Consider the following 19,483-nt stretch of genomic DNA (forward strand, 5'->3'; position numbering starts at 1 on the left):
AGCAGATGTCCAACCTTGAAGAAGGATGGGTTCCTCTCTGGACTCATGCCTGTGGGTTACTGCACGCTAAAGCTCATTCACATTACCGGTGCATTTCTGTGCTGCTGGGTTACTGTGCTAAAGAAGTTGATCTGCATCACTGCAGCAGTGCTGGTCGCCTACTGTGTATTAAAGCTGATTTGCAGTGCAGGTGGGTTACTGTGCATTAAAGATTATTTACATTGCTGCAGCAGTGCTAGTGTGTAACTCTGAGCAGCACTGCTGGTTAGTTATTGTGCATTAAAGCTGGTATGAATTGCTAAACTGCCATGAGGAATGGCTATGCCCGATCCAGTGCTCCTTACAACATCGGTGACTTGTGTCAGCTTATGTCTCTTTTATTAAGCTGTGATATTTCGATTTTAATCATCTCACGCTGGCAACGTATAACACTTGGATCCATGTCAGAAATGAGGAAGAAGCACTGTATCCCTTTTAAGTCAGAACCAGACAAGTTTATTTTACATATGCATGATTGAGCACCCAAACCATAAAATATTTTGTGTCTCTGAGAAAAAGGTGGCATTTCTATTGTTAGTGCTTACATGGCCCAAGATGTTCCTCTCAATAAAGCAAGTTTCTTTCATCAAGTATATGGGGGCTCTTCATGATAAGTCAAATGGTGTTTTAGGCATTTACAAAGATATCGTGTCTCTTCTTGGCAAGAGTTGGTGTTCATCACAGTCTTGACATTAACTTCTAGGGGAATAAAATAAACACTCTTTCAACTGGAAAAACATCTTTGGGTTCTCACTTAATTGACAGGTCTAAACTGGATTAAGGTTGTTTGAAAAGATTATGTCTACACAAAATGGCATAAATCACTCTTAAAAGATTAATTTTCCTGAGAAGAGTGGGAATTTTTTTTATCAAGCAGATTTTCATCAATCCGCTTCAGCAATTATTCCACGGAAAGACACGTACAGCATGTGATTAGGACTCAACGGCTATAAAAGATTAATCCTTCTTATCACAGACAACAAGCCTATATTTTTTAAGTGGAGCCATAATTTGACAGCAGCTGCACAGGGAGGTGAGTGTCCTGGATTCAGTCCGTCCTCAACTTTGACTCATGAATAAATGTAAGCTTTGGTTTTTTCTCCTTCTCAAACAGTTCCAGAAAACACCATAATTAATTTCCCAGGCGATGTTTGTGAAGAAAAAGAATGGTGAGTAGTGATTATGTATTGCTTTTGTTGTTGTTGTTGTTGTTGATAGTAGTAGCAGTAGCGGTAGTAGTAGTACTAGTAGTAGCAGCAGCAGAAGCAGTATCAATTTATTATTTGTTCTGACTGCTAGCTTGGTCAGAAGAAGTACAGAAGTGTGCAGGTAGATCCAGATCCAGAACTCAGACATCACTGTCCGCTTCCAGCTCACTAGTTCAATGTTTCAATCACGGACAGTTAGGGAGGCCCTGACAGGTGGGATGTTTGCAGCCAGCTGTTTCCGTGGGCTGACGCTTCACGGATGCTCAGCCAAGCTGAAGGATATCTGGGAGAGCATTAAACAAAGTGACATGCAGAATGACTGCATTCGCTGTCGGAAAGGCACATGCTGTTTGCTTCTCACGCACCCTTTGCAGAGCCAAGTGGGCAAAGGCCTGGATTCAATCGACGTTCGTCCTTAAGTTTGACTTATAAACAAGAGCTTTCTGTCCCAAGTGCCCGTACAGAGACTGGGGGAAAAAAAGGCATTTATGTATTCTGTACCTTCGGACTGGAATAAGTTACAAAATGACTTAAACCTTAATGTTTTGATTTTGTTGAATGCTTTTAAATCCACAATGAAAGAACTGGAGGCGGAATCGATAGGATGTCAGTGTTTAAACTGAATTTTTGATGTGTTGCTTTTAATGCACATTGTTGTTGATTGTTTTGTATTGTAGTGATAATTGTTTGTTGTACTGTTTTGTCTTATTTGCAACATTTTTGTGCTGCTGCCTGTCTTGATCAGGGCTCCCTTGAAAAAGAGATTTTTAAACTCAATGGGACCTTCCCTGGTAAAATAAATATTTAAATAAAAAATAAAATAAATAAAAGAGCGATTGTTCATTTTTAGCAATCACCAAACTCGCCAAACTGTTAGTAAGGTACAATTAATTATGCGTTTAATCAAGTTAAGGATGTAATTGGTGATTGAATCCAGTGCAGTGGCATTAATCAGCTGAAGTCAAGTGCAGATGATTAAGCAGATATGAGGAAGGAGAGCTGTATTTGTTTCTGAATTTGTTTCTGATTTGTGTTAATTTCTGCTTTTAATTATTTAATTGGCAAAATCACTTGAATGATCTGGCATTTTAGCTCCATTTATATAGGCCTACATAAGCTCACAAACGACCGCTGAAGCCTATTCTTGCTTCCCTATGAAACGTTTTACTGTGGTTTTATCTGGCATAAGTGCATGTAGCTAATTGCCCTGTTTTTTTAAAGGTCCCATATTTCAGAAATCAGTGTACCTAGTTGTGGTATTGATTGTGCAGTGTAGCATGATTGTTATGTGCTGGTAAAATATGAACTCAATTCTTCTTCTTTTTGTTGCTGTATAAGAAAGTGCAACCATTCATCTAGCCAAAGGTTGGGTTTTTTTAAATAACTGAAATATTTTGGGTGGTTTTTACGACATATTTTCATAGTTGAGGGCATTTACAACATGTTATGCCCTACTAGTCTTAACCATCGTTTTGTAGGCTACCGACACCGGCTCCTGGTTTTTGTCCATGGCTTTAAATTCGAGATCCGCCTCTGGCGCGAACTATATGGGTTCATCGGTTGATTAACGGGCACCATGTTCGTTTTCTCATAAAGCGGGGGTATGGGGCGGGAGATGGGAGAGCCGCTTGTGTCGTTCCTGGTCAGTTAACCAATCAACGCAGAGCATGTAAAAACATTTTTTTTAAATGCGCATGCCCACCCAAAACGGCCTGCTTTGATCAAAGGGTAAGAAACTGACTGGATTTCTGTTTTTTAAATAAATGTGCTGCAGTACTTTCCCCTTGTACGGTAGATTTTGCGGAATAATATAAAATTGCCATAAATAGTAGGGACCTTTAAGTTAAGCAAGAGAAAATGGTTACGCTCTGTGAATTCAGTAGACCTTGAATTTACTCAATCAGCGTTCCCTTCATCTTCCGAGCAAGCCAAAAACCATCAAACCTGTGTGTTCACATTTGTCTCTGTAATAGGCACTGAGCTACAATGATGCCAAAGTTTATAGGCAAAAAAGGTCCAGCTTTTCATAGAAAATGTAACCTGCAGTGCTGCTCAGTCATCTAAGAAACATTAACTCTGCAGCTTATTTACCCGTGTGTGCCGTTATAAATCTCGGGGGTGCCATAACCCGTGTCTGCCTCACCCGGAGGGCCTAGCTGTAATTGTACCTATGAAATGAAATTTTATGGCCTGCAAAATTAGCCAACACTAACGCAAGGTCAAAAATAATAAAAATCGATAGGCGGGCTCAGTGATCTACGCGTTCACGGTAAATTGCAGGTGGGAAATGGTCTTTGGAAACACAGCAGAATGAGTCGCTCGTGCTGATGCGTTTTCGTTATGCCCGATAATTAGGCTCGCTTTGTATTCCGCAGCGACCGTCCCCAGCGGGGGTTCAGCGCCCTGAGTGTTAAGGGACCCACGCTTCCTGTCACTTTCTGCGGCCGTGAAGCCCCGCACTTCTCGATTGATTTGCGGTTGAGAATGACAGTATCGTTACAAAGCTTGTATAAGCTTGTATGGTTTTTTTTCCTTAAACCTTGTTCTGTTTGAATACTATTATTTGTTTGTTTGTTTGTTTTTGCTCTGTCCCTTGTTGCATTTTACTTGTACCGTTATTTAAAAAATAAATAAATAAATAAAAAACAAATGATGAAGCTCATAAAGATTTTCTGCAAATGTAATGCTGACAGATGTGTAAAAGTGCCTTTAGCACAATAACCTTGACCTTGTAATAAGAGTGGCCCATTAGTGAAATTCGCCTACAGGTAAAAGATGACCCATAGAATGGTTTACAGTGTAACTGGGAATAGAGTAGGCTGGTGAAAGGGGGAGGGTTGGGGGATTTCTGGCCTTTCAATAGTATCCTGAAAGCATTATTACTGTGGCTGCATAATGTGTCATTTATATAAAGAAATTGGGTGTTGGTATAAAATGATCTTACTGGTATTTAGCTTGTGCTATTGAATTTTTGAAATAAAATACCATCAAAAACAAAGGCAGTGGACAACAGATATTATGTGGCTACCAAACACTGAAATCCCCTGCACATTTTTGTCTGCCATCGAGGCCCAAAACACGCATGCACACCTTCAATAAATCCAGCCCCAAATGTTTTTCTCAGTGTAGGATAGCTACCATTTCATTGATTTATCAGTACAAGAAGGCATAAACACATTAATGCCGCTCTGTAACACTGGCTACAGCTCCATCGCTTCCATATGGCAGCAGCCTGTCATCAGTTGTAGTGAGCAGGTCAGATGTGTTGCTCCCAACACAAATATAAATATGTATATGCTATAGTGGAAACTTAACTTAACTAGACTTAAGTAGAGTCTCTGAAGTATGCTTGTTCACGAGCCAACCCTCCCAATTTCTTACTTGCCTAAGTTATATCCTAATCATACTAGTTTTTGCAATACTGGGGAAAAAAAAACTTACCGGGAAAGATATTTCTGTTCTTGTTTTTTTCCCCACCCGAAACCTCATCTCATTCCATTGCATGTATTTTCATGTAGGCGGACACAGAGATTGATAATTGTCAATAGTACTTTTGAAACAAAGCACTAGTCTGGGGTACAAGGGAGTCCTTCTCGCGTCGCCTCCTCCCTTCTTCTCACTCCTCAAAACACCCCCTAATTACAATGCTTAGAATTGCGTCCGAACGGCTAGTCGCGATGTGTGCGCTTGCCTCGAGCTCCGCGAGCGTGTGCTGGTTGGGCGTCGCCCGTTCGGCTCCGATCGAGCGCGATGGCCTTCGCGCCGTCGTCGCAGGACCCATCGGGCCTGTCCGCTCCCTCGTTGATAGCGCTCGTCGTTTCCGAAGCAGCGGTTTTACGGAGGCCGCGTGGAGGCAGGAGGTGCAATCGATACACGAAATATGTATGTAACTTTATCTTCCGATCAGATGATATTTGGGGGAAAAATGGTGCGTGGTTGGCTAGTTTAATCAATAGGTGTTTTCTGCTGTGAAAACAGCATACAATACAGGAGATTTTCTATGAAGGTTGGGTTGTTGGGTTTGTATTAATATTTAACTCTTCCAAGTCAAAGGTAACGATGCATGTTGATTGAATCCAGGGCATGGTCAAGGCTGATTTAATGCTACTATCATCAACGGTAATGCTGTCATCATGGAGCACATACAATAAAAAACTACCAATAAAAACTGTTGTACAGTTATTTCTGCTAATGCATATGGCAGATTTTATACTATAACCTGTGTAATGCCTGGGTATATGTTTTATTCTAAATCTTAATCTAAAATTGGAACACTTCTACTTTTGGAGTGATAAACTCCATGAAGGAGTAACTCCTCTTTAAGACGTGCTGCTGTAAGAGTTTACAGTCAGTCATGCAACTAGGCATACCCAATAGCCCACCAGAATTTTGGCAGTTAATTCAGTATTAGCAGTTAGTTCAATATAAATGAATTCCAAATGACCAAATATTTGAGCGTGTCAATGTAATCACCGTGTCACTAATCTCTTTCTGATCAAACGGCACACGTATCATTTGGTGTTTTCTCTGACGGAGTTTCTGCGCTTTCTGGAGGCCCGGCCTGGGAAGCTTGCTATTGTTTACCCGATGGTGAGGGGGATCCGCTGTATGCAGATGTGTCTCGTCTTCAGCTGGGTAAGCTTGTCTTTCATTCGCCATTAAAGGCCGGCTCACACATACGTACAAACAACTGTGACTGGACTATTGTAAGCTGTTTCTAGGACTACAACCCAAACAAAGTAAAAAATCTCTTCAGATCCAGGGCCGATTTGAACAAATTCCGCCTGGCTGGCTTCACTCTGCCAGAAGTATTGAGTGCTCTTGCATGTATGAGCTGTTGGATTGTGAATAAATCATCATTAATTCAGGGCTTCAGTACTATACAGTGTTGTATGTTTGCGTATCATTAATATTTCCCCCCACTTTTTGTCTAAGCCATTTTGTCTTAGAAAGGAAAGCACAAGCAATGAAAACAACTAGCTCTACATCTTTCAACTGTTGCTAGACAAACCAAAGGACTGGAACAGTGCGTTGTGATTGGATTTATGGAAATGTTCATAACATTGCAGTACGTCAATTGATCTTGATCTTATCCGGTTAGAATGATGGTTCACACCTATAAGATTTATCTTATCCAGGTAAAATGGAGATCGGTGTACATCTGTGCAGCTGGTTCCACTTTGACGCAAGCTAGTCGGCTGTGTGTTGACTGATTTGCAACATGCTGAGTTCATACTCACGCCAATCAATCACTTCACACCAGCCAATCACAGGCCACTAGCCAATCACAGACCACTAGTTTGAAAGTCATCTGCCTGCTTATCAGATTTTTTTTTTTTTTTTACATCTGGCAAGAGAAAAACAAAACTTTCTTCCAATTACAAAGAAGAAAAGTACTCCTGCTGAACATTAATTTAGACTTGGCAAACAAGATGAGCATGACTTGAAGGAATTTATCATGTTTATTTGACCAATCCATAGAAATCTAATTTTTTAGGAATTTTTTCAATGCAAGAAAAATGGGCTCGATTTTAAGCACAACGTTACCAGAGAGGACAGATTTGTTGCTTCTGCGTAGATCTACCATGTATTACCATATATAGCTTAACAAGTCTCTTCTAATCAGGATTTTGCCACCAGGATAAGTAAATGAGAAAACTGTAAAGCATTGAAAAAAACATTAAAAAAATACTTGCCTGTTTATGTGCATATTATACCCTGATGCAATGACAAACGTTTAATAGATTAATATTTTTTAATCTGCAAAATATGAATATGCACAGGACAAGAGTTTTCAAAACCATCAGTGTAAAATGTGGATCCCTGTCATTACAGGACGGAGTGTGGCACAGTGGGTAAGGAACTGGGCTTGTAACCGAAAAGTCGCCGGTTCGATTCCCGGGTAAGGACACTGCCGTTGTACCCTTGAGCAAGGTACTTAACCTGCATTGCTTCAGTATATATATCCAGCTGTATAAATGGATACAATGTAAAATGCTATGTAAAAAAGTTGTGTAAGTCGCTCTGGATAAGAGCGTCTGCTAAATGCCTGTAATGCAATGTAATGTACATGTGAAGCCTATAGTAAAGTAAGCAAAGCTGACACTCCCCCAACTCTCAAATGACACTCCCCCATTTGACCTCCCCCAACTCTCTCTCTCTCTGCTCCTTGACAGTTCAAAGGTGAAGCAGCAGCTTATTGGCTCAGCAGGGTGAACGTCCGTGCCCCCTGGTCACTGGTCACAGCTCGTTCCCCTGCTGCTATAGATGGATTACTGCTTTTAGGGGAGTTTGTCTCCTGACATTTTTAAAAGGAATCATGCGGCTGTGGCTTTGTGTGGACGTTAGCTATCTAGTACTATAATTTTATTATTGTTGATTATTTCCACAGCACTTCTGCAATGACTGGATGTTCTCTTTGGCTGTTATTTCAACCTTGTCTATGACTTCATATTTTCACCTCTGTCTTACTTTTTAGAATGATTTCATCTTCCTCAGGAGAGTGCCCTGTAATTTATGTCACAGAAGCAGGGAATTCTGGGAAGGGTGTTTTATCCACAACTGTATATAAGACCTTAACGGACTGCAAAAGGTTTTCCAATTCTGCCCTGTAGGTTTTTTTGATTTAAAATTTTTTTTTTATAGGATAAGTAATTTATTTATGAAGAAAACCTTATCTTAAATATTCCGTTAAGTTAAATAAACCTTTAAATCATGCAGAATTAGCGATACCTGTCATTGACATTCCATTTTGGTCGGAGAATAAATCAAACAAACTAAACTAACGGACCGAAAATATGGGCTGCCCACGTCATTGCCGTCCTGCGTGCTGGCTCTCTGTCATTGAGTGGAAACGCGGGACTTAGCAGCGGCGCTTTCACAGTGGAAAGAAGGAAAGGGTGCGAGCCCCATAATAGAGCGCGCTATAATCTTCATTTGCCGAGGCTGCTCTTTTTTGGGAGACAGGTAATTTATAATTTAGGCGCCCATTAATTTTAACGAGTCCGCTATCATTCATTTTAAGGCATCCCACCTTTCTGTGACACGGATAGTATTTCTTCTTCGTTTTTCTCTCTTTTTTTCCCTCCCCGCGACAGGACCGGGAGCGTAGCCCTACTTTCTACTTTGTTTGTTCTCGCGCTCGTCTGCCTCTTTTAACGGTCAGTCCGTCTGCGTTTGGAGGATTGGGAATACGGAATCAGAGCGCTGCGTGCAGCTCTGCAAGGACACTGGGCCTCAAGTTTCACTTTCACGAGACGGCTTTTGGAAAGTAAAACGTGAAAAACTATTCCCTGCATTATCCTTCCAGTGATTTACTTGATGAACAGCTTTCAGTTTATCTGTAATCCACAAACACAATTCTTTTGGACAGTAACTAGGTTTGTAATGTTTTCCATTTTTAGAGCATGTAGCAAATAGATAGCAACAAAATGAGAGCCTGCTTGAACAAAAGTTTAAAGCAATACACATAACCTTGTGAACGGTTGATTGGGATGGTCACTTGCATTACTATGAATTTTTTGGGAACTATTTGGGAATGGGGTTGTTCAGAACTCTTAATGTTTTGAACAACCCATTCCCAAAGTGTTTGTGTCACTGAGGTTCTACTGTATTACTTCCTATTTCAAGCGCGGAAGCAAAGGAGTTCAAAACCTTTGCAAGGGGTCTGAAATATTTTTGCAAGCAGCTTGCAAAAATATATATAGTACATGTATGTGTATATATAGCCTTTGTATATAAGCTGAGGACAGAAGCTGGTTAGTTCTGTCGGAGCATGTTTTTACTGGGATTCACATCTGCGCAGCATGTGTTGATGAGATTTCCCATTCCGATTTTGGCAGCCAATTTAGGGAGTATTTCAGAGCCTACGTTACAGTAATCCTGAGTCATAAGGGAAGCTGCCGTGGAAACGCAGACTTCCGTGGAAATCTGCTGCGTCTAAACAAACAGCCAGAATAACTCATAGTTTTGATATATATTCCCTGCAATGTAGCAGCTGTTACAGAGAGAAGCAGGAAATGACACAGAAACCAAAAAAGCCTTTAAAAAAATCTGGAACAATATTAAAGCAGACGGCCTGGCAAGCCAACCCTGTGTGCAACACAAACAGGTTAGGGTGATGTATGCGTGAACGGTGGAGAGGTTTTTAAGGGTTAATGGCAAAACGAGGCTGTTAATCCACATAAATGAGTGGGAATCTATTATTATCTTTGCCTCACTCGGCTCAGGAAATGAGATTTCCCCCCGCTTGCGCCGTGGCATCCTGTTCACACCAGTGGTTGGCAAGTGCTACAGAGAACTGCCCCAGCTTGGCCTGCTCTCTAGCAGTTTGAGCCCTGGTCTTGAATGTGCCAGCTCCCTCCCCATCAGTGAAAACCTGCTGCCCATGCACACGCTTCCCTTTCGTCCCTGCCGCCTGTTTCCCCGCACATATTTTCAGCATAGTGTTTGGGCACAGAGTATAGTGGGCTCACAGTGTTTGGGCACAGAAAATACTGGGCTCAGTGTTTGGGCACAGACGTAGAGAGTACTGGGCTCATAGTGTTTGGGTACAGACACACAGAGAATACTGGGCTCAGTGTTTGGGCACAGACACAGAGAATGCTGGGCTCATAGTGTTTGGGTACAGACACACAGAGAATACTGGGCTCAGTGTTTGGGCACAGACACACATTGAATACTGGGCTCAGTGTTTGGGCACAGACACACAGAGAATACTGGGCTCATAGTGTTTGGGCACAGACACACAGAGAATACTGGGCTCATAGTGTTTAGGCAGAGATGCACAGGGAATACTGGGCTCAGTGTTTGGGCACAGACACACAGAGAATACTGGGCTCATAGTGTTTGGGCACAGACACACAGGGAATACTGGGCTCAGTGTTTGGGCACAGACACAGAGAATGCTGGGCTCATAGTGTTTGGACACAGACACACAGAGAATACTGGGCTCATAGTGTTTAGGCAGAGATGCACAGGGAATACTGGGCTCAGTGTTTGGGCACAGACACACAGAGAATACTGGGCTCATAGTGTTTGGGCACAGACACAGGGAATACTGGGCTCAGTGTTTGGGCACAGACACACAGAGAATACTGGGCTCATAGTGTTTGGGCACAGACACACAGAGAATACTGGGCTCAGTGTTTGGGCACAGACTCAGAGAATACTGGGCTCATAGTGTTTGGGCACAGACACAGAGAATACTAGGCTCATAGTGTTTGGGCACAGACACAGAATACTGGGCTCATAGTGTTTGGGCACAAACACACAGAGAATACTGGGCTCAGTGTTTGGACACAGACACACAGAGAATACTGGGCTCATAGTGTTTGGGCACAGACACACAGAGAATACTGGGCTCATAGTGTTTGGGCACAGACACAGAGAATACTGGGTTCATAGTGTTTGGGCACAGATGCCCTGAGAATACTAAAATAAAAAAGGGGCCATAAATTTAGTATGAGTGTTATTCTGTTTCTCGCCATGGTGTTCTGCCTCTAAAACTGATATGAGTATGTCTTTGAAAGTTTATAGTTTGTGGGATTCAGCACCCAATTATCAGTTAATACGCTTGAGTGAGCACGTTTATTCCTTTGATTTTGAAGTTTAAACTGAGAAATGAAGGCTTGATAATGTATTGTTATTATTATTGTTTGCTCACAAACTCCTGAATGATATTTCTAATTGACAGTTATGCAGGCATTAAATACATGTACAAGATAATGTACGCAAGGTAAATCAAGCTTATTATGCTTATTTGATTAGATATCATTCCAGAAGTTGCTGCCATCTTGGTTGATGTAACATACTCTAGTAAGTATTGACTAGATCAGGTAATAAATTTCATGGCACCTAACCATTTACTGTAGATAAACAGGATTTCTCACATCTGCACCACGTTTTCACTGCGCCTAATAAGACTGAAATGAAAAAACAACGGACCGAGTTTTTAGTTTGTTTCCCTTGCCGCCCTGCCCTGAACAGCCAAGCTGGCATCGCCAATCCTCAAAAAAAGCCCATCCTGTCACCGCCTGTGCCACTGCGCCATCGATCATCAGGGTGCTTGGCAGCGTTTCCCCACGAGAGAGGAGGTGTCGGCGGCGGAGTCAAGGACTTTCAGGTGCACCAAAAAGCATCGCCATTATTTACGGATCTTGCTGGGACGCGTAACAGGAGACGTCGAACCGCCGTTGTGGGTTTTTTTTTTTTTTTTTTAAGCCAGGGAGGGGGAGGGGGGGTGGGTGCAGTCGTCCCAGAACCACCGGCTCCTTTGCTGAAGTGGGTCACGGACGCCTTCCTCAGGCCGCGCGTGTGCGTTTCCCCCGAACAATGGCGAGCGCCCGGGCGGTGACAGTGACTAATAACCGGGGGCCACCGCGGAGAAACGGCCGGGCTGTCACATGAGTGATTGGGCCAATAATCACACGGCGTTGTCACGTGGGCGGAGACAGGGTGGTGGGGGTAGGGGGTGGGGAACAGCAGGAATGGCTGAGTATGGGGGGGGGGGGGGGGGGGGGGGGTCAGTTAGAGAAGATCACAAGCTGAAAATCATTACCCCCCACTCTTGGGCTACCTTACTCGTACGAAGCCTTGCTAACTGACTGTCACTTTGGACAGCGCAGCGGTACGTGCTGTGGTGCGCACTGGTAATCGGTGAGAGGTCACGCGAACCTGCTTTTCCATCTTGACCTCTTTTTAAAGCGCACAGTAGCTGTCTGCGCGGCTGGGGGGAGAGCCGCAGGCTGAAGCGAATCACCGGCGTTCGTCTTGGCTCCTTGCCGCTCCGCCGTTCGTCTCGGGCGGGCCAGGAAGGAACGCTGGATTTGGCAGCGATGAGTCACGGCGCAGCAACAGCTGCTGGAGCGCCCCCTACTTGAGGCTGAACAGCACAGCTGCTCCTCCCAGTACAGCAGAATATACTGTACATACACAGTACAATATATAGAAATAAGCACAGCTAGAGACATAGGCAAAATAGTTTGGAACATCATTAAGAAGAAAGAGCACTGGTGAGCTCTGTTATCGTAAAGGGCTTGGTTGGCCAAGGAAGACCTCTACAGTTGATGACCAAATAATTCTCACCGCAATGAAGAAAACCCCTTAAACATCTGTCCAACAGATCAGAGACACTCTTCAGGAGGCAGGTGTGGATGTCAGTGACTACTTTCCGCAGAAGACTTCATGAACAGATCTCGAGGCTACACTGCAAGACGCAAACTGCTAGTTTCAGCCACAAAAACAGGATGAGCACTGGTGAGCTCTGTTATCGTAAAGGGCTTGGTTGGCCAAGGAAGACCTCTACAGTTGATGACCAAATAATTCTCACCACAATGAAGAAAAGCCCTTAAACATCTGTCCAACAGATCAGAGACAGTCATCAGGAGGCAGGTGTGGATGTCAGTGACTACTTTCCGCAGAAGACTTCATGAACAGATCTCGAGGCTACGCTGCAAGACGCAAACTGCTAGTTTCAGCCACAAAAACAGGATGGCCAGGTAAGTTTGCTAAGTAGGACCTAAAAGAACCTGCCTGGAAAAAGATCTTGCAGACAAATGAGACCAAGATTCACTTGTATCAGAGTGATGGCAAGAGCAAAGTGTGGAGGCCAAAAAGGAACTGCTCCAGATCCAAAGCACCACCCACCGTTTGTGAAATGTGGTGGTGGGGTGTTACGGTTTGGGCATGTAGAGCTGCCACAGGTACTGGCTCGCTCATCTTCATTGAGGACGTAACTGCTGATAGCAGCAGCAGAATGAATGAATCCTACAATTCCAGTACTTTGTGCCGTATGCATCTGAATTTCATGTGCAGAATGAATTCAGATTTTCTGTGTGTAGTACAGTGCAGTGGGAAGGTCTGGCCCTTACCTCATCACAGACCTCCGCGGGGGCAGAGACCCTTGAGGGGTTCAAGTCCGGGCTTGTTCATACGCTCACCACTCTTTCTTTCAATGCCAGATCATTACCTCTACCAAAAACTGTGCTTCACTGTAGTCACCCGTGTCTTGGATATGCTGTAGGTTTGAATGCAGGACCCTGATAAGTATGGGGTCATGCAGTGTGGGTCTTTTTAACCTTTTTGTTAGCTGTGACAACCTATAAAGGCTTTATAACTTTCAAAACAATATGTGGCAGACTTATTTTGGCCTGAATGAGCCCAGCTTCCGATGAGCTCCCTTTTCTTTGTAGTCCTGGAGCAAAGCAGCACTCTAATGCTTCCTTTTCTATGATTCTTATTGAGGATTTAATTTAAAAATACCTTTCTCTCAGATTTTTTCCTGAATATCCTAATATATTTGGTGACATTCATAGCTCATAGCTCACTTAGAAAAGTGAGATTTCATTAGAGTTAAATGCCAGAATGTGAAGGCTGCGCTCTGCATGTTTTTGAAAATAAACACTCGTCTTTTGTTTTGAAGCGTTTCCTCTTTCTGAGGGGGTGTGACGGCGCGAGCCCCCCGCCGAGCGCGGTTAGACCTGGGCGTGCCTTCGTCTCCCGAGATTAAGGCGTGCTCGCGCGAGAGGAAGGTAGAATTCAACGCTCGCACGTCCCCTCTCTCCCTTTAGCGGGAAACGTCTACGGCTCCGCGTGATCTCTGAAACGTCGTCTTCATTAGCGAAAAGGCAACGGTGCACAAACTGTAACGCAATGTGTCGAGCATAAAAATAGGTTATGTAGACTGTACACTGTGCAGTGCTCTGTGTGGGTTGAAAGAAATGGAGGTAAGAATTGTCAACCAGAAGCTATAGGTCAGTCATAGCCTCAGTATAGCCATTTTTATTATGATTTATATTTTAGTGATCCAGACACCCTCATCCAGGCCCAAAGGCATCCAGGGGACCCCCATAAAAAAGTTTTTAAAAAAATGGTTATATATATTTTTTTTAAGTTCTTATGTTTTGAAATATTTCCCCAAATCTATCGTCATTGCATATCAAGTCTGGCCAGGGACTCCCTACAATACCTTCAAGGACCACCAGGGGACTGCAGACCCCATGTTGAAAACCCAGGGTTCAGTGTAAACTAACCTCACCTAGTGTTTTTATCGTTCACCATTCAGCAAAAAAAATCTCCCCATACAGAAATGTTTGTGATTTTAAATACCTTCATGCCCAACACATAGGCTATGGCCACTGAATGCAAGCAGTAGGCTCGTATGGCTTTTGGTGATTAAATGTTGTTAGCTGGATATTGGTACAAATCAAACAACCAGCTAACAACATGGGGATACGGGAATAAAACCCACAGAGCAAGAAACCGTCCATCGATTTTAATGTTTCAAAAAGGGCTGTTACAGTCGTGGATCAAACAAAAACAACACTGCATAACTGAATCATTTCTGTACCCGATGCTTGTTTTACGGTTTCTTCTTTGTCTTTATTCTTTTCTCTCTCTTTCCTGCTATTATTCAGCTGTAACCCTGGATGTTTTGATGGCTTTGCAATTTATAGACTGTTGAAAAGCCTTCTGGGACCAGGTGTTGCAAACTGGCCTCTTGCTATAAACGCTTAACACAGTGCATCTGCTGCTTGCTACTTACTGCATGTTGCGCTGATCATACCGGGATATGCACGTGGAAATATAGAAATTAACCCATCAAGCTCACCCCAGATTATGTCAGTGTTGCTGAAACATTACTGCAAGGAGATGGTATTTGTAATAATATGCAATGTTATTTTGGGTTTTCTGCTGTAAATTAAGTATTAGAAATGGGAGAGTAGTCTTCAGCCTGTCATATCCTTTTGCCCCCCCACCCCCACCTCATGCCAGCTGCAGAGCAACGCAAACCCCCTCCCACTCCCCCACTCCCCACCCCCGGAAGCAGAAGAGATGATTCACAGTGCGTAACGCCTGGTGTGACAGGAGCGCGTTAAATAGGACTTGGGACACCGCGGCACTGTGATTCCCCATCACAGCGGCCCATAAGTATCTGCCAGCTTTTTTGCGCTGACTCTGCTGTCTGTTACAAAAAGTGGCAGGGAGGCCATTTTATCTCTGCACATGTTTCACAGCAATTGAACAATCAGCCACTGTGGTGAAAATCCATAAGCATCGATCGGCCTGCATCTCCTCCATAAGTCTCCAGCAGGAAATCACTGATGACAAATTATATCTGCAGTGCTTTTTGATTGGTGCTTTGATGTAAGCGATCTTAGAGGGCAGGCGGGGGGGCTCTTCCCCGGGCTTCATTAACGCGTCTGACCTCGGGCTGCCGCGACTCGCCGCGGTTTCTTTTGAGAGTCAAAAGCACAGCTGCTTAACCTCCGCGAGAAGCGCTATGACGCCGTAAGCCATGAGGTTCAGTGATGGACGGGCGTGAATGGGGAATGTGGGCTTCCAGGCCTCGTGCGGACGTTGTCTACTAATGGGGTCTGAGCAGGGAAGCAGACATTGACGTGGCCGTAACTGGGAAACTGAAGCTAATGTGAACGTAACGATGAAGCATACGCTAGCGTGGGCATAGCAGGGAGCGCACAATGATGACGCAGGTGACACACTGCATACTACAAGGAAATGTGACACGAACCCAGAGAGAGAGAGGACGTTTCTGACTCGGGACCAGAAAGCAGGAAAATCGCTGCAGGGTGTTTAGAATTTCTGAGCAGGCACTTCGCAGGGCACCCCAAATTGCAGGGTCCTGATGAGCCCCAGCAAAAGGAAGCCGGTGATGACGACATCATCTTGCGGAGGGAAAGAGGGTGCTGAGGAACCTCCAGGGGGCAAGCGGAGCTGAATGAATTACGGATAGATAGTTTGGAGAGATTTGGGTTGTTGCCATGGAGGTGAAACTCTGGGGTGGTGTGATATTAGTGCCCGCAGAAGTGGGCTATGACCTTGCACAGCGGGTGAAGGGCTATGGCCTGATCTGAACCAACATCCCGACCAGCTGGTTAAGTACGCAACGCTCGCACCCCAACCCCAACCCCCCCCCCCCCCCAAAAAACCTCTAACGGAGCGCCGACCTCATGCCGTAAATCAAGCTCCATAAAGAGTGCGTTACCCTTCCCCACCTCCGTCAAGCGATGCCATCCCTCACTCCGCGCGAATCCGGCCGGGCGGGAGGCATCCGGCGGCCCCGAAGCGGCAAACGGTCGCCTCTCTCGGGAGGCCCGGCGCGTGCGACTGACGGCACGGACCGCGGCCGCGTCGGCGACGCTCGGCCGCTCTGAAATACGACGGTGACGCACGGCTCCTTTTTTTAAGCGGGAGGCTGCCGAATGGAAAAGGAGGAAACGGCGAGATGGATGGGTAATCTATTAATAGGCTCCTCCACCTAGAACTGTCACGGCGAGCATTTGTTCTGTGGTGCCTACCTCAGCTGCGTGAGCCCTTCAGACGGGCCGCAGCACAGACACCAGCATGCAGCACTTTTCTGAGGTCTTGCAAAAGTTTTTTTTTTTACCCCCACAACTTTTTACATTTTAGGCATTTTGCAGATGCTCTTCTCTTGAGTGCATTGCACAGCTGTTATATTCATATAGCTAGATATACAGAAATTCAGGTGCTTTGCTCTTGGGTGCAGCAACAACCCCCTACCTGAGATTTAAACCTGTAACAACGCCGGAGCTGCAAGCCCAGCTCCTGACCCATCATGTCAATACTGACCCTACCCGATGCTGACCCCATTGTTACAAGTTCCTCCTGTTTCGAGCAACAGCAACAGGTCGTACAAACATTTCTAAAAAGTTGGGCTAGATGCTCTGCAGGAATCCATCATTTCCTGAGTTAATATCTAAATACTGTCCCACAACATAGGCTAATTGTGAATTTTACAAGATAGGCTGTTACTATCCAACTTCTGGTGTTCTCACCCCTCCTAGGGTGTTGATTTGAAATGTGTCAACAGAACTGCGGCCCTCTTGTTTTCTTTCATTTGACCAAATCTTATGCATTGCCGGATGTCTTTTGATGTCCGGGCATTGTGTTTGAAGGGAGACAATTAGCACAAAAAATGTCATTGTTCGTCTCTAATTGTTTTTTGTTTGTTTTTATTTTATTTATTTTTAACCTTTACCCGAGAACATTCGGCTGTTTCTGAGCAGTGTCCCGCCTGTGTGTTTAAGTGAACTGGTCCAGTGCAACGTTAAGTGCAGCTGATATGAACACAAGGCTAATGAATCCCGTTCCTGCTCCGCTCCTCATTACATCCGGGCTGCAGCTCAGCGTCCACCGCGCGCCCCCCGATCCATCACCGCGCTCGGGTACGAGACATCCATGCAAGCTGCACTCTAATTGCCTTTTAATGTCGGGGTCCTGCTTCCAGTTCTGTTTCATTTTACCTTCTTCCTTTTTCTCCCTGGTCTGCTGGTGGTGATGTTAAGGCGATCGTTTATCAGCGCTCCGCTCGAAACGGTGCTAGAAAAAATGTAGCCGAGGCTACTTGAATTGCAATCAGGGGCAAAATGTAAAACGTGTCTCTCTGTAAACGCATCGGCACCGTTGCGCTAATTAAACAAGGCTAATCAGCTTTTCGGTTAGACGGCCCCCTCCCCCAGTTTCCGTTTCGTACGCTGGCTTGTTTGCAAGTGTATCTTTAATAAGCGCGTTGTCACGAGCGAGGAGCGGAATAGTGCGGGACATTGAATCCACGCGCGTCCATTCTGTGGACCTGTTGGCTTTTCTCATTCTGTGGCCCGAAGTGTCTCCTGAATCTGCCGTAGCCTACGTCAGATTTCACTTCCCCTCCCCTCCTTGCCCTGCCCAGCTCGCCGTCTCGCGGAAATGACCGGCTCGGAAACCGCGGATGTCTCCCGCTCCTTCGCCGCCCGCGTCCGACGCCCGTGACGCGCTTTGTTGTGCGAAGGTATCAATCAGGCGGAAGCAGATTATTAGAGCGTCTGAAAGAGATCAAACAATGTTGCCGTCTCCGCTCGCACATGGCAGATTTATCGGCGGCCTGATAAAGTGCCGCGGATCTCTGTCAGGGCGGCGTGACAGCCCGCCGCGCTCGGCGGATAAATTACTGCCCGGGACGGCGGTAATGCCTTTGCCTAGCAACCGACGGCTGGCGGGGAGCCGCGGGAGGCCGCTCGACGCCGCAGCGCCGTCGCGTCCGAGGGTCGGCGTTCGCTGTAACGAGGGGGGATAATGGCCGTTCATTCGCTCTTACTTTATTCATCGTCTCACCTTTCAGTTCCCCCCGCTGGCTGAAGAGCGTTTTCAAACTAGAAGTGTGAAGTTGAGAAAATATTCTTCACCTACAGCAAAACCTTACTGCGGTGTTGTAAAGTGCTGTGAAAATGTCTCCTGTTCACTGGATTTCCCTGCTTTTGACTTCCTGTGGGAGGACCATATTTATGACTCAAGTGCTATCCATAAATTCCCTGAAAACATGTGCTGAGAGAAAATGGCCTCCCTGCCAGCGCAGTGTCGTTTATAAACAGCCTTAGGCCCAGTCTTGTTTACGATAGGCTACTGACGCCCATATAACAGCAAGTTTTTGGTCCGGTGACATTGTAGCCTCCTACACCCAAACTAAAACTTTTGTGTTTGACCACTTGAGTCCATTTTGTTTTGAGAAATGTAGGCTACATCCCAATTGTCTTCCTCTCCCCTCTCTCCTTCATTGCAGAGTCCCCCTGGCAGGCTGTTCTACTGACATCACTGAGTGGGTCAGCCGAGGAGGGAAACGGTGAGGGGAGGGGGTGGGAGGTACAAAATGGCTGCTTTGGGGACTGCTGTCCCCAAAAGATTTGGCTGTCCTGTCAAGTGTTTTTCCATAGAAGGACAAAATATGCGCAACACATTACGCTGGAGTCCATTATTTATCTGTAATTGAATTGCAGTAATGGAAAGCATAGCAGTCTGCGTAGCTGTTTACAGCTGTGTGATCAAGCATCCACCATGTTTTTGCCTTGTGTGTTAAATGGTTAAACCTGTAGTGTTTAACCATTTAACACACAGAGCTCGTCAGAGCTGCCCTGCCCCTGCCCGTCAGGTAAAGAATTGTGGGCAATCAGTTTCCCCCCCTTGTTCTAATGGCTTCACAGAAGGGGGCAGTTGAGGAGGCTACAAGTCAGCCGCCCTTGCTTAGACTCTCCTGCTAAAGGGACTGACTCTTCGCGGTGGGGGTGCAGGGAGCTGGTGAACAGGGCTGCTGGATGAGAATTGTGATGCAACTTAAATGCGCTTTGCTTTTTGTTTGTCTCGTTAAGTGATATAGGGCAGGAGCTCTCAAGATTAACTTTGGGGTCTGGCGAAGTTAAACTGCCAGTATAGCTTCTCGGGATGCC

General features: G+C 45.1%; 1 protein-coding gene and 1 long non-coding RNA gene across 2 annotated transcripts in view; both read left to right on the top strand.

Moving 5' to 3' along the window:
* LOC118211494 overlaps window positions 1–1,860 on the top strand; it is a 68,149-nt gene extending 66,289 nt beyond the window's left edge. Inside the window, exons 5-7 of the long non-coding RNA XR_004762015.1 lie at window positions 490–493; window positions 1,154–1,208; window positions 1,443–1,860. This is a non-coding gene — a long non-coding RNA (uncharacterized LOC118211494). The remainder of the gene's footprint in view (window positions 1–489; window positions 494–1,153; window positions 1,209–1,442) is intronic.
* Window positions 1,861–5,158: 3,298 nt separating this feature from the next.
* Window positions 5,159–19,483, top strand: part of LOC118210516 (sal-like protein 4) — a 44,292-nt gene continuing 29,967 nt past the window's right edge. The window contains exon 1 of the mRNA XM_035386742.1: window positions 5,159–5,882. The gene's annotated coding sequence lies outside the window, so the exon portion shown is untranslated. The remainder of the gene's footprint in view (window positions 5,883–19,483) is intronic.

Source organism: Anguilla anguilla, chromosome 13 (genome assembly GCF_013347855.1).
Source record: "Anguilla anguilla isolate fAngAng1 chromosome 13, fAngAng1.pri, whole genome shotgun sequence".
In the NCBI taxonomy this organism is placed as follows: Eukaryota; Metazoa; Chordata; class Actinopteri; order Anguilliformes; family Anguillidae; genus Anguilla; species Anguilla anguilla.